This window comes from Elaeis guineensis, chromosome 6 (assembly GCF_000442705.2).
Source record: "Elaeis guineensis isolate ETL-2024a chromosome 6, EG11, whole genome shotgun sequence".
In the NCBI taxonomy this organism is placed as follows: domain Eukaryota; kingdom Viridiplantae; phylum Streptophyta; class Magnoliopsida; order Arecales; family Arecaceae; genus Elaeis; species Elaeis guineensis.
The window spans coordinates 19,257,646-19,263,645 of NC_025998.2; positions in this window are offsets into that span (position 1 = coordinate 19,257,646).

Here is a 6,000-nt window from a genome sequence, read left to right on the forward strand (position 1 = left end):
GCTGTCGATCTATGATAGCCTGTTGTCGATCCTCGGCAGTCTGCCTCTGCACCTCCGTCAGTCGAGCTTCGCACGCAGAATAAATGTCAGCCCTAGAGGAATGTGAGGATGAGGGAGCAGTGATCTCATACCCTAGACCCCTAACATAACAGGATCTCGTATCGAGCATCTGATCACAGACTCATCATCTGTGGATGTGGTTGAGCCCTCAAGGGTAGGCTGGGATCTCATGTCTATCATACGATCCTGAAAATTAAAATTAGAGTTATTTTAATTTTTTAATAAAAATTAGATTGCGAATGAAAAAATAATTAAAAAAACTTACAAAGAGCTCCTGGTTTTTCGTCGTCCACTCCCCAGACCATCGCTGGTGGGTTCGCTGGTAGATATCGATCCTACCAGGAAGCTCGTCACTCTCAGCATCTTTCTGCAATTCAAGAATTAATTAAATTTTTTTTTAAATAACTAAAGAATTATATACTCATTAAAAATTAAAAATTACCTACTATGTGCTCCATGTGACGAGCGAACGATCTCGAATCTCCACAATGCGGCACGGTCTGTCTTGCCCGATTCACCGTATTCTGGGCACATCGTCTCTGTAAAATTACCAATCAAATTAGTAGATAACAAATTTAATTTAAGAATAAATGATTCAGTCATTAAACTCTAAAAAAAAGAAGTTTAGATGTGTAACCTGATATGCCGGATCTTCGTACTGCCAGCATATGGCAGTCCAATCATCCATGATGATGCTGTCATAGGGCTGCTGCCGCGCTGCCTCCTCTCCATGATCCTGCACCACCCGGTACCAATGCTGATGCATGTGATGGCGATAATCTTTGAAACACAAGGATAGATGAGTGTTGATGGCTTGCCTCACATGATCCTCCTCAAAATCAATGATGTCGAATACATCTTACCAATAACAAATATTAGAAGAATACTATGCAAATTAAATATTTATAATATAATTTATTTTACCTGTAAATGGGTGTAGAAAATCTCTCTCTAAGCCAGTAGAACGTGACGCCAATCGAAGAGCGTCATAGGGGCATAACTGCGGCATATGATGCCCAGCTTAGTCTGCCATGGCTCGCACCATCTCCTAATGAGTCTGGTGTAGCTGGCTGGTATCTCGATCCGGAGATGCTGTCCCGGATGCTCGTGTCTCCAATGCTCTAGAGCGAGATTCTTCGATGGACTTCGTCCTCACCACACTACCGATGAAGACTAGCCTGAAACAACAATAAATAAATCATTAATATGATCTAAATAAAAGAATCAAATTTTATTATATAAAAAGTATAATAATACCACTGGGACCCGTCTCACTGGGACCCACCTTATTAGGATCCTCTGACAGTGGAGTCGGTGCGGCAACGGAGATCGATGAAGGCGCCTCAACCTCCGAGGTAGACTGTGAACGTGAACGTCGTCGTCTGTCTCTTGGTGTCATATCTGTAATAATTGAAATATAAATAAATATAATATTAAATAATAATAATAAAAATCAAATAACATTCTAATGAATACAATTATATCGCATACCATTATTGCAAGACAAGATTGAATGAAGAATATAGATCTATTCATCAATATTCATATCTTCCTCGATGTGTAGATCCTCCTCCGAATCACAGTAATTGATATATGTATCATCTTCTATCTCATCATTATTTATGAACTGATCGTCGCCCTCCGACTCATCAAGATTAAATACAAAATCAGCTTCAACTTCATTGGATGGCAGATCAGCCCTATTCAAAGGTGCCGTTACAAGTTCTTCATCAACCAAAAGCTCGGCTAATATTTGTTCTTCTTGCTGAAAAGCTTCCTCTTCATGTAAATCTAAATTTTCATCCATCTCTAATCAATTTGGTATGTCATATACGTCTCTAGATGTTATTTTTTATACAACATATCAATTACCTCGATACTTTAGGTCCTTCAAATATATTATTTATTTCGTTTGAGTTGCTAATATATACGGCTCATTTTGGTACCATGTTCGTGCAAAATTTATACTGATAAATTATGAATCGATATGAATATCGATCTTTTTATTACTAATATCTTACCATTCACACTGAAACAAAAATACAGAATTACTGGACCCATACTTCAGTTCTATGATATCTACCAGTACACCATAATAATCAATCTCTTCTTCTTCTTCATATTCTGTTGTAGCAATCCTACTATTCTGGGTCCGTCATTTCATCTCAAGCTTTCTTATGTGAAATCTCATTCCTCCAATGATACAGGATGCGTAGTGATTAATTCTTCGATCGGAACCACATGCTAAATCGTGCAACTCATCGATCGCACCCACTTCTTTATTGAAATACTTATGTTTCATCTACATCATAAGATAAAAAATTATGTTAGTTTAAATAATATTATTTATAAGTAAATAAATAACGTATTACTAATATAACTTACTAGATCACTAAACTATTTTATAAATTCTCTCCTATGTCGATCATCAATATCCATATTATTTTCTCTACATAGTATACTCTTGTGCTCACTGCAAAAGTTATGATTTTTAATTTTACATCGACATGAAAAATTTTTTTAAACATTAAACAGTATGGTAAGATGGTATTTACTCAATAAAATCTTCAATTTCTTTACAATTATTTAGAACGTAAAAGTGTGCCTTGGATAGCTCGTTCACGTTCATAAATTCATATCTCCTTGCACCAATAGGTCGAACCGTTTATTTAAATATAGATAACATTGGTTCATTATCACCCCATTTCATGATCAGTGTTACGATTTGTATGATTGAATCTTGTTTCGATATCGTCAAGATATATCGAGCAGAATGTGACACACTGGGTACCTAAATATGCTTCCGCTATAGATCCTTTAGGCCTTTCTTTATTGCGCACATATTTTTTTAATATGCACAAGAATCTGTAAATAAAAATAAATTTAAATTTTAGAAATATATTTACATCTTATACTTGATATGATAAAGTACATAATTTTTTTACCTTTCAATAGGATACATCCATCGATAATGTATCGGTCCGGTCAAAAGAATTTTCTTTGGAAGATGAACGCCAGATGCACCATAACATCAAAAAATGATGGAAAAAATATTTTTTCTAACTTACAAAGAATGAGTACGATATCCTTCTCTGATCTCTCAAGTAAGTTAATTTTCAATTTTCGGTAATACAGTTCTTGGAAGAATACTCCCAACTCAATCAATATAGTTCGAACATCACCATCCAAATAGCCATGCATAACCACAGAAAGCAAACATTGCATCATCACATAGGAGTCATGACTTTTCATGTCAGAGATATTGCCGTCGTTGTTCCCAACATACCGCGATACGTTTGAAGCGTATGCATCAGGAAACTTTATGGTTTTGAACCATCCACAGAAATTTTTTTTCCTCACCAAATAGCGAATAACATACAGGTGGCATAAAAAATCTCTCACCTCGATGAACTAAATGCAACTCTGATCGGATTCCCATTTTCTGCAAATCAAGGCGAGCTTTTATATCATCTTTTATTTTTTCTGAGATGTTCAATACAGTACCGATGATATTATTATAAATATTCTTTTCAATGTATATTACATCCAGATTATGATGAAGTAGTAGCTGCTTCCAATATGGTAGTTCAAAAAAGATGCTTCGCTTCGTCCAATTCAGCTCAGCTTCAGTACACTTTCGCTTGCGAGTATCTGATATTTTTTTAAATTGACATTTTCAATGACTTCAAGTTATTCTAAAATTTTTACTCCACTTAACTCCTTAGGTGGCAGACGCTGGTCGGACTTACCATCAAAATATTGGTTATGATGGGTCCTCCAAGAATGATTAACAAGAAGAAACCGTCGATGACCTTTGAAACATATTTTCTATCCGTGCTTTAAATGTAAGGAGGATGCATCCCTATTGCATATTGGACATGCAAGATATCCTTTGGTGCTCCATCCAGATAAATTTTAATATGCAGAAAAATCAGTTATGGTCCATAGAATCGAAGCATGCAACTTAAAATTACTTCGACTCATAGAATCATATGTCGGTACCCCATTTTCTCATAGCTCCTTCAGATCATCGATTAAAGATCATAGATATACATCAATTTCATTACCTGGTACTTTTGAATCCAAAATCAACAGTGAAATAAAAATAAATGATTCATTAATGCACTTCCAAAGTGACACATTATATACAACTAGCATTATAGGCTATATGCTATAAGAGGTACTCAGATTGCCAAAGAAATTAAATCCATCTGTTGCTAGATCAAGTCAGATATTACGCGGGTGACTCGCAAAGTGCGAATACTTTACATCGAAGTCTTTCCATACTAAAGAGTCGGTCAGGTGGCTAAGTATGTTCTCCTTTGGAACTATTGCTCATAATGTCATCTCATTTCTTCAGCTGTCTTTGTAGACATATATAACCTTTGAAGTCTTAGAATCAATGAAAAATATCTCAAAATCTTGAGGTATTTTCTTTGCTTTCCTATTATCAGTTTTGTATCTAGGCTCACTGCATTTCGGACATTTAGTTGCTTATTCATTATCCTTATAAAATAATATACAGTCATTTTTGCAGGCATGTATCGGAATATAGCCAAGTCCCATTTTCTGCATGTATATTTTTGCTTCAGAATATGATTTCAAAAATCTCTCTCTATTGGGAAGAGCTGTTTTAATCAATATTAACATTTGATCAAATGACTTCTGACTCCATTGGTTTACGGTTTTAATATGAAGTAATTTTATCAAAAATTCTAACTTGAAAAATTTTGTACAATTTGGATAGAGTGGCTCTCGTGCATCCCTTACAAGCTTTACAAACTATTTAAAAGTCTCTTCTACCTCAAGCCGGATATTATGTTCATGATCAGAATTGCTTTCAGATGCAGTAGTACTCATGCATAAATTTGAACAAGCACCTTGATGTAAATCATCTAATAATCTCCTATACCACTATGTTCGATAGGTCCACCAGCATCACTATCATCTTCAGTATCATCATCGTCGTGCACCACTTCATTCGGATCACCCTCCCCATGCCATATCCAACAAGTATACTTCTTATCCATACCATATTATAGCAGATGCTTCTCAACAAGTATTATGTGACGATATACCAAATTGACACATCTCTTATATGGATACTTTATCCGACTAGCACTGTCAGCCTTATGCCGTGCAAACTCAATAAAATCTCGAACTCTTTTTTGATATTCAGGCAAAAAAATATCTATAGCATTCATCTAATTTTTGTTGATATCCATCTAACAACAAACACAAAATCATTAACAACCAAAAAAATTTAGTGGTATTCTGGATCTCGATCTGAATTTTGGATTAAATCGCATTCTGAATTTCAGCCAAAATCTCGATCCGGATCCAGATTCGGATCACTTTATACAAAATAACATATATTAAAAAATACAAACTGAATAGTAACACAGAAAATGTGTTACATCAATTTAATGAAGTAAAAATGCATGATCCTATCTATTTCAAATCATTACTAACAGGTGTGGCCCTATCCCTTTCAGAAAAGTAATAATCTTATTATTGTTATTAGTAGATATTTTATCTCATTTTTGTAAAAATTTCAGCAGCATCTCCCAATGATTCTCCAAGTATACGATGCAGATATGGTGCCTACACACCCTATCCACCATATACCCATAGAACAATGGATAGATAACTACTGAATACCACATAATGAAATAAAATATCAATTATTAACAATAATAATATTATTATTTTTTAAAATATTCAAATATGGGATATCCAAGATTCGATCTCAATGAAAATCGACTCTTGAACGAGAATCTATGGCTAAATACAATTTAACTACCATCTTTGAACATGCATTCGAAGATAGATATTTAATTTATCAGAAAAGAATAACTTCATATTGAAATTTCTTCATCAAAAATTTTAATAGAGTTTTCTCTAAAATAAAAATATTTTTTATATTTATAATTTTAGTAG